This window comes from Scylla paramamosain, chromosome 33 (genome assembly GCF_035594125.1).
Source record: "Scylla paramamosain isolate STU-SP2022 chromosome 33, ASM3559412v1, whole genome shotgun sequence".
Lineage (NCBI taxonomy): Eukaryota > Metazoa > Arthropoda > Malacostraca > Decapoda > Portunidae > Scylla > Scylla paramamosain.
This window is the reverse complement of record NC_087183.1, coordinates 6437368-6447367: the sequence shown is the minus strand read 5'-3', so window position 1 is coordinate 6447367 and position 10000 is coordinate 6437368. Positions and strand designations below refer to the sequence as shown.

Here is a 10000-nt window from a genome sequence, read left to right as displayed (position 1 = left end):
GTGTGTGTGTGTGTGTGTGTGTGTGTGTGTGTGTGTGTGTGTGTGTGTGTGTGTGTGTGTGTTAGTAGAGGTAACAATATTCTTACGGTATTTAACTTCGAGACAAAAGCCTTACTCAGTTCAAAAGTCACGTACGTATACAGTCGAAAATCTCTCAACAACACGTGCTCTTATCGCCGTGTTTTAATAACGCAAGCTCAAACTTAACATGTATTATCTATTCTGTCTCGGCAGCCACGCTCACACTGGCGGCGAAGACAGAGGCACGCACCCACACTGCCTGCCACCACCACCACCATCACCACTACTCACGCTGATTCTCATAGGAACATAAGGGAAGATGGAAGATGCTGTCAGACCATTAAGCTACACGTGTATGAAAACCTGTATGAATCTTTGGGAGTCCCTGTATGATTTTCGTGTGTGATTTTCATGTTCCTTGCCTTTGAAACTTTCCATTTTGAACACCTTTCGTCTCTCAAGGCAAGACAGCAGAGGTTCAGTAACTAGACGGACACACTGAATGAATAAAGGGAGGGGATAAGACGGTGCTTGGTGTGATGGTGACAATTCAGTGGCGTCCCGGGCTGACTCACCGCATCTACTACCATGTTCATGCAATTATATAATCCGGCGCCGCATGACACTAGTTGCTGCGCCGCCATGAAAGAAACACGAAATAAATGTTTTAATCACTTCACCTCACCTCACGGCATCTATCACCACAGTTTAACACGTCCCTATACAGTCATTCAGTCTAACATACCTGGCGGGGCCCTAGGGAAAGCCTCCAGGCTGGTCTGCTTCACCTTCACCACAAGACAGTGATCGACAAAGCACAGGACACGACACGCAAACCTCAACGCGCGGCGGCACTGACTGAGGCTGGGCTCAGTGAGGAGTGAGTAGCTTCGCTTCGCCTCGCTGTTCCGAAACGTTTCGATACTTGAAATGAACTATTTTCTTTATTTCCTTATTTATTTATTGTATTTTCATGTATTTTATTTTATTTTATTTTATTTCATTCATACGTGTCAAGGAGAGAAAGAGAGAGAGAGAGAGAGAGAGAGAGAGAGAGAGAGAGAGAGAGAGAGAGAGAGAGAGAGAGAGAGAGAGAGAGAGAGAGAGAGAGCCCACTCACCCATTCTGCTGCTCACAAAACATAAAAAAAAAACAAGACACAAGACAAGACCACAGAGCAATTAAACAGTAAAATGCAGAATAATCTCACATATATAACGAAATTAAACCTATTCGTATTACATAATTTATATTTCACACAACGTACTATTTCCACAACTCACCTCCAACTCCGATCATTTCTAAACATTTCATTTTCTACTATTCCAGACCTCAATTCTTCCACTTCGTCTTCACTATCTGTTCCCCTTCCTCCGCCTCTTCCCTCCTCCATCCCTCCTCCTCCCCTCTCCCCGACCCTTCCCCTTCCCCTTCCGCAGAGACAGACTATTCGGCGTCAGCAGGTGAGGCGCGGGGAAGCTTAAAGGAGCCATGAAGGGAAGGGAAGGGAAGGGAAGGGAAGGGAAGAGAAGAAAGGAAGAGAGGGACACGAGAGCTTGATCAAAGAAGGAAATGAAAATGAAAGGAGAGGAAGAGCAGTTGGAGCGATTCTCTCTCTCTCTCTCTCTCTCTCTCTCTCTCTCTCTCTCTCTCTCTCTCTCTCTCTCTCTCTCTCTCTCTCTCTCTCTTAGCATGTTAAAAGTTCCCGATACGAAATATATAAAAAGTTGGGGAAAAAATTCTGATTCCTTTGTTCGAAGCATTACGAGTTCCTTCCCTGAGCGAGTCCTGAGAGACGTCCTTCCTCCTTCCCCTCCTCCTCCTCCTCCTCCTCCTGATGACCGGACACACACCTGCCTCCTTAATTGGCCAGGTGATAAGGGAATGAAGATAGTTGTGAGATGGATACGTTAGAAGGCCTCTCTCTCTCTCTCTCTCTCTCTCTCTCTCTCTCTCTCTCTCTCTCTCTCTCTCTCTCTCTCTCTCTCTCTCTCTCTCTCTAGTTGATTGATATTGTGTACCTGTAGATTCAAGGGCCAGACCACTAATTAAGTTTAGGCCATAGGTTGTTTGGGACTTGTAAACTCTCTCTCTCTCTCTCTCTCTCTCTCTCTCTCTCTCTCTCTCTCTCTCTCTCTCTCTCTCTCTCTCTCTCTCTCTCTCTGAGATGTTTCTTTTATCTCTTTTCTCTTTGTCATTATTTTATCTTTTTAATCCTCTTTATTATAAACATTACAGACTCTCTCTCTCTCTCTCTCTCTCTCTCTCTCTCTCTCTCTCTCTCTCTCTCTCTCTCTCTCTCTCTCTCTCTCTCTCTCTCTGATGCCTCTCTCCTTCTCCCCGATTTTTTTATCAGCAATTCTTTGTTTTTCTTTCCTCATTAATTCTCTTTTATAAGCTTACATTACAAACTCTCCCACCCCCGTCTCTCTCTCTCTCTCTCTCTCTCTCTCTCTCTCTCTCTCTCTCTCTCTCTCTCTCTCTCAGCCGGCCGTAACGCGCCTTTTCCACCAACCAGCACGAGAGAGAGAGAGAGAGAGAGAGAGAAGATCGCGGGGCCGGAGTGACCACGAGGCGAGCATTGAGCGAGCACGGAGCCTCAACCGCTGAGGGGACGAGCCGCCGCCGCTGCCTCCCGCCGCCCCATTTGTCACACGTCGGGCTGAATTAGATCCCATAACGCGAGGACGCCCTGCCATGTGTCGGGCCGCGCAGGGGAGGCGTAGCGGAGGGAGAGGCGTTCGGCAGGGCTACTAGAAATGATGTAGTCAGTTAAGGATTAAGGATTACTAGTATGTTGTGGTTTAGTGTGTGTGTGTGTGTGTGTGTGTGTGTGTGTGTGTGTGTGTGTGTGTGTGTGTGTGTGTGTGTGTGTTGTGGTGGATTGGGTTAGGTTGTGTTGTGTTGTGTTGGGCTGGGCTGGGCTGGGCTGGGTTGGGTTGGGTTGGGTTGGGTTAAATTAGGTTGGGATAGGTTGTTAGGTTGGGTTAGGTTAGGTTTGGTTGGGTTAGGTTAGGTTAGGTTAGGTTAGGTTAGGTTAGGTTAGGTTCGGTTGGTTAGGTTAGGTTAGGTTAGGTTAGGTTAGGGTTAGGGTTAGGTTCGGTTAGGTTGGGTTAGGTTGGGTTGGTAGGTTAGGTTAGGTTAGGTTTAGGTTAGGTTAGGTTAGGTTAAGTTAGGTTGGGTTACGTTGGTTAGATTAGGGTTAGATTGGCTTCAGTTAGATTAGGTTAGGATAAATTAGGCTTAGATTAGGTTAGGTTAGGCTTATGTTATGTCTGGATGGGTTAAGTTAGATAAAGTTGGGTTGCGTTGGGTTAGGCTAGGTGAGGTTGAGGATTTAAATTTTCAAGATTTTTATTTATCCGAATTTTCTTTATCATGACTGAATGTATAACTCTCTCTCTCTCTCTCTCTCTCTCTCTCTCTCTCTCTCTCTCTCTCTCTCTCTCTCTCTCTCTCTCTCTCTCTCTCTCTCTCTCCTGCTCCCTCCCTTATTTCAGTCTTTCCTCCTTAACTTTTCCCTTCATATCTGCCTTTTTCCCCTCTCCCGCTCGTCTCTTCCCTCATATCAGCCTCCTTTGCCCTTCTCCCTCTCCCCGCCCCTCTCCCTTCAGCCCTCCATCCCTCCCTCTCCCTCCCTGTTACTGCCGCGCGAAGGGTGTTACTTATGTAGTGTCTTCAGCATTTCTTTCCCTTGTGTGTTAAAAGTGGTCAGCCTGGACACACACACACACACACACACACACACATGTATACGTGATTATACGAGTATGTATGGATTTGTATGTGAAGAACAGTTGAAAGAGTCAAAATACTAAGGCCATAAAAATTATAAAGAAAATAACATGTGTATGCCTCTCTCTCTTTCTCTATCTGTGTGTCTATATGTATGTATGTATGGATGTATGTATGTATGGATGGATGGATGGATGTAAAACAGTGGAGACCAACAAGCTCTTTGTTATATATTTTTTGCTTTCCTTCTATATATTAACCACACACACACACACACACACACACACACACACACACACACACACACACACACACACACACACAACTCTGCACGCAACCCACTACGAATCACTGACACGCAAGTTATCGATGAAAGAAATAAAAAGAAAATCTGAAAATTGAAAAAAAAAGAGGGAAATAGAAAAGGAAACGAAACGAGGCGTAATTTGAATACATCGATAACACATCACAAGGAGAGCCATTAGTTATTCATGAGGCAATCACGCAGCGTAAAATAACAAAAGAACACTAAATAACAAACTCATGAATGTGGGTGAAAATAATAAAAAAAGGGAGAAAAAGAAAGAAATGAAGAGAGAGAAAAAAATAAATAAAAAACACAAATCATTCCAGTCACACCTTGAAACATGAAACGAAAAGGAAAAGACGAATAGAAATTAAAAAAAATAATGAAGGAATGAACACATAATCAGATGAAAAAAAGAGAGAAAGAGAGAGAGAGAAAAAAAATAGAAGTAACAAGATTGAGAGGTGACAGAAGGAGGGAGGAAGGAAGGGAGGGAGAATAAGTAGGTAAGGAGAGGTGATGAGAGAGGGAAGAGGGAAGGTATGTGGGTTGATAGGGAGGGAGGGAAGAGAGGGAGAGTGGAGGAAGGGAGGGAAGGAAGGGTGGAGGAAGGGAGGGAAGGAAGGGTGGAAGGAGGAAGGGAAGGACAGTAGAGGGAGGGAGAGGGAGAGAAGTTCACCTTAATTAAGAGGGTTAGGAAAAAATTCAGGACACGCCCAGTGAGAGAGAGAGAGAGAGAGAGAGAGAGAGAGAGAGAGAGAGAGAGAGAGAGAGAGAGAGAGAGAGAGAGAGAGAGAGAGAGAGAGAGAGAGAGAGAGAGAGAGTCCCCAAAGCAGCACAATCCGCAACATTCTCGCTCCTTTTTCCTTTTTTTTTCCTTTTTCCCTTTTCGAAAACTAGAAATTCCCCTCTGAAATTTTTTCGTGAGGAGGGGAAATTACTCTTCCGGAGGGGCCACAAGGAGGAGGAGGAGGAGGAGGAGGAGGAGGAGGAGGAGGAGGAGGAGGAGGAGGAGGAGGAGGAGGAGGAGGAGGAGGAGGAGAAGGAGAAGGAGAAGGAGAAGGAGAAGGAGAAGGAGAAGGAGAAGATGATGATGATGATGATGATGATGATGATGATGATGATGATGAAAATGGAGAGGAAGGAGAAAAAGACGATAAAGACGATAAAGAACTAGAACAACAACAAAACAACAACAACAACAACAACAACAAGAGGAAGAAAATAGAGAACAAGAAAACAAGAAAAAGGCAGATAATCAAGGAAAAAACAGAAAAGACCTGAAAAGGAAAAGAAAGAAGAAAGAAAAGAGAAAAATAGAAGAAAGAAAAATGGAAGAAGAAAAGAAACGAAGAGAAAGAAAACTAAGACAGAAAAACACAGGATATAAAGTAATGAATGAATAAAGAGAGGAAGGAAGGCGGATGAGAGAGAGAGAGAGAGAGAGAGAGAGAGAGAGAGAGAGAGAGAGAGAGAGAGAGAGAGAGAGAGAGAGATTAAGGGAGAGTATGACGTGAGAAACAAGGAATAAGAAGGATTATGTTCTGCTATATCACGAACTGTCTCTGTGGTGGTGGTGGTGGTGGTGGTGGTGGTGGTGGTGGTGGTGAACAAAACTAAGTAAAAAAAATGATGGGTAACGCTAAATATAGAAATTTTAAACGATTCTTTCTCTCTCTCTCTCTCTCTCTCTCTCTCTCTCTCTCTCTCTCTCTCTCTCTCTCTCTCTCTCTCTCTCTGGGGAATTGTACAAAATATTTACTCTTCTCGTATCTGTTGTTATTATTATTGTTGTTGCTACTTCGGTTGTTGTTGTTGTTGTTGTTGTTGTTGTTGTTGTTGTTGCTGTTGTTCCTGTTACAGCCCAGTCACACCCGCGCAGCCACACGCCCACACACCCACACACCCACATACACAACCAAATGCCCACACACCCACACACCCAGACACCCACACAACCAGACACCCTCATACCCACACAGCCACACACCCACACATCCACAGAGCCACACACCCACACATACACTCACACACGCCCACACGCCCGCGCCAAGTGTCCCGCGCTTCCCTGTCTTCCTTGCGCCACGAAGGAATTTATGGCCAACAAAATGCACCGCGGAAATTCTGTAAAGAAAACGAGACACGGGAATTCCATTATCCGGCCCCGCTAGACACTTGAGGGAGGCGCCCAGGACACCGGATTACAATGCTTTCTGCCGCTCTTTTTTGTCTTTTTTGATCCGCATCCGAACTGATACTTGAGCCTGATGTCTATTCCAGAATGCCACAAGATTCTGACTCTCTCTCTCTCTCTCTCTCTCTCTCTCTCTCTCTCTCTCTCTCTCTCTCTCTCTCTCTCTCTCTCTCTCTCTCTCTAACTTGTCTGTAACTCGGTTCCCTCCACATTTCCTGTTTTTTCTTTTTTTTTCAATTCTTTCTGCTCAAATTTTCCCCATTTTTCTCTTCAATTTATTCTACTTTTCCTTATCTTCTTTTATCTTTGTATTTTTTGCGTTTCTTCCGTATTTTTTATTATATTCTTTCTTTTTTTCCCTTTGTTTTTGTTGGAGTTTCCTTATTTTTTTCCCTTTCTATCTGTTTCTTTGTTTTATTTTATGAGTAAGTTGTTGTTTTCTTTACGTTGAATCTTTAAATTATATTGAATTTTATAAACCTTGTGGTCATTCTTCTTGTATTTCTGTGTTTTCATTTTTATTCCTCTCATTTCATCATCCTTTATCTTTGTTATTTCTCATTTCACAGTATCATCATCATCTTTCCGGTTCTCCTTTCCTTTTTTTCTAAACATTCATATTCTTTCTTTCATTTCACGATCCTTTAATATATTTTCAATCTGTTTCTGTTTCTACTCTTATTGTATTTTTCCCTTGCATTTATCATATTTCTTTTCCGCTTCTTCTTTCGTTTCCTCAACACTCGTTTATTCTTCCTCGCATCTCATTATCTCTGAAACTATTTTTATTTCTCCTCTTTTATTTTTTTTATTTGCTTTAGCTTGTGATATTTTCTCTTTTCCTTCTTCGCATGGTTATTTTTCTCTGTTCCTTGTTTATTTTTCTCAACAGCCACACATTATTCTCTCTCCACTTCATTATTACTGAAGTTCATTTTTATCTTTTAAGTCTATCATGAATTTCTCCAATTTCTGATATCTTCCCTTTTCCTCCTTCCGCTTCATCATCTTTCTCTGTTCCTTCTTCCTTTTCTCCTCAACACTCGTACATCATTACTTGTCTTCTACTTCGCTCCTCGCCAGTAAATCTCTTCCCTTCTTTCTTTCCTACTTCACTTTTCTCATTCTCGTTCTTTATCTGATTTTCTCTCTCCCTTGACAGCAACTGCAAACCTTTCACGTCTGTACAACTCTCTCTCTCTCTCTCTCTCTCTCTCTCTCTCTCTCTCTCTCTCTCTCTCTCTCTCTCTCTCTCTCTCTCTCTCTCTTAGTATTCTGGTGGTTTTCATCTTGCTTATTTCTATTCTGTCTATCTGTTTGTCTATCTGTCTATTTGCCTGTTTGTCTTTGTTTATTTTTCATTCCTTTGTCCGTCTGTAATGGTTTGTTTGTCTGTTTCTCTGCGCCTAACTGTTCGTTGTTTATTCATTAGCATTTGTTATCATTTATTTGTCTTTCTTTCGTCTGTGTCTGTCTCATTCTGTCTATACGTTAGGTCTTCTCGTGTGTGTGTGTGAGTGGGTGGGTAGGTGAGCAGGTGCAGGTGGGTCTCTCTCTCTCTCTCTCTCTCTCTCTCTCTCTCTCTCTCTCTCTCTCTCTCTCTCTCTCTCTCTCTCTCTCTCTCTCTCTCTCTCTCTCTCTCTCTCTCTCTCTCTCTCTCTCTCTCTCTCTCTCTCTCTCTCCACACGAACCATCACACCTACTAAAAAACCACACACACACACACACACACACACACACACACACACACACACACACACACACACACACACACACACAGAAAAAAAAATATATTCACCAACAAAAAACAACCAAACATTCCTGACCACACATCCACACAAACACAAGACAAAACCATCCACACAGTCCTCCACAAACCACACCCACCACATCCACTGCCTCCACTCCCCAACAAAGGGCAGTCCACTCATCTCCTCTTCCTCCTCCTCCTCTCATTAACCACTACTCAGGTGCGCGGGAGGGGAGGGGGCCGGTAATTAGCAGGTGTGGATGAGTTGTGAGGTGTGACAGTGGAGATTGTATAGGTGTGGGGGAGACGAGAGGGGGCGGGGCGGTTAATGGTATTGTTCCTGGGGTGATGAAGTGGAGGAGGGGGAGTAGGGAAAGGTGGAGTGGTGGTGGTGGTGGTGGAGGAGTGGAGAGTAGCCGTATCATTTTTTCTTTCCTTTTTTTTTCATTTTCCTTTTTTTCTTTTTAATGGTGGTGAGGGAAGAAGGGATGGTGTTTTTGTGTAGCGAGTTTGTGGGAAAATCATACGGGTAATCCTCTCTCTCTCTCTCTCTCTCTCTCTCTCTCTCTCTCTCTCTCTCTCTCTCTCTCTCTCTCTCTCTCTCTCTTACCTCTACCTGGCTCAAAGGCAACGTGCGGCGAGGCAGTGCTTACCTGGAAAGAGACAAAAATACAACGATTAGGATTCATACCGTTAATTCACATCAAAGCGATAAAAATAGCTATATAAAAGGATCAGATAGATAGATAGATAGATAGATAGATAGATAGATAGACAGATAGACAGATAGATAGACAGATAGATAGGTGGATAGATAGACAGATAAGTGGATAGACAAACAGATAGATAGAGAGATATAAATAGAGATACAGATAGACGTAAAGAATGAGTTAAAGAACGATAGGTAATTACAGGTACAGTGTCAGTCATATATGGAAACAAACAGGCAGGCAGATATATATATATATATATAATTTAACTACAGATAAATGCACAGACAGACAGACAGACAGACAGACAGACAGATAGATAGATAGAAAGATAAATAAACAGATAGATGGACAGATAGATAGATAAATAGATAAAAAGAAAGAAAGAAAGAAAGAAAGATAGACTGATAGATAGATAGACAGATGAGTGGATGGATAGATAGGCATATAAATAAACATACAGATAGACAGATAGATATATAGAAAGACAGATAGATAGATAAATACCTAAAACAGACTGACAGACAACTAAGCTGACAACAACAAACAAAAATATAGAAACAAAAGAACCTACTAAAACATATAAAGAAAATTAAGCATGAACGTAAGAGAAAGAAAACGGAAATTAAAAAAAAAAGAAAATATGCACACACACACACACACACACACACACACACACACACACACACACACACACACACACACACACACACACACATGAGACAGCCACAAGTGAGGTAAGAATGTGGGAATGTTGCAAAGGTACATAAATAAAAAAGAAGATTCACTCTCATCCTTCATGTGGGTCAGCTTTGGGAGGGATGAGGGGAGGCTAGCATGAAGAGATGGCACGCTCTCTCTCTCTCTCTCTCTCTCTCTCTCTCTCTCTCTCTCTCTCTCTCTCTCTCTCTCTCTCTCTCTCTCTCTCTCTCTCTCTCTGTCTCAACAAACTACTAGGGTATAAAAACAGTGTTAGCCTCAAACGATAATGATGAAGGTGATGAGGGTAATGATAATAATGATAAAAAATAAATAATAATAATAATAATAATAATAATAATAATAATAATAATAATAATAATAATAATAATAACGATAGCAATAATGATAATAATAAGAAGAATATTAGCAACAACAACAACAGGAACAACAACAACAACAATAACACCAACAAACAAACAAACAAACAAACAATCAAACAAACAAACAAACTAGCAAACAAAACAAAAAACACACAACAAACGATATGTAACAATAACAAAACAACACGCAATAATACTTAC

The 10000-nt window shown here is 42.3% G+C and overlaps 1 long non-coding RNA gene across 1 annotated transcript in view; it reads right to left on the bottom strand.

The window, feature by feature from the left end:
• Window positions 1–10000, bottom strand: part of LOC135089562 (uncharacterized) — a 126444-nt gene that overhangs the window by 114940 nt on the left and 1504 nt on the right. The window lies entirely within an intron of this gene.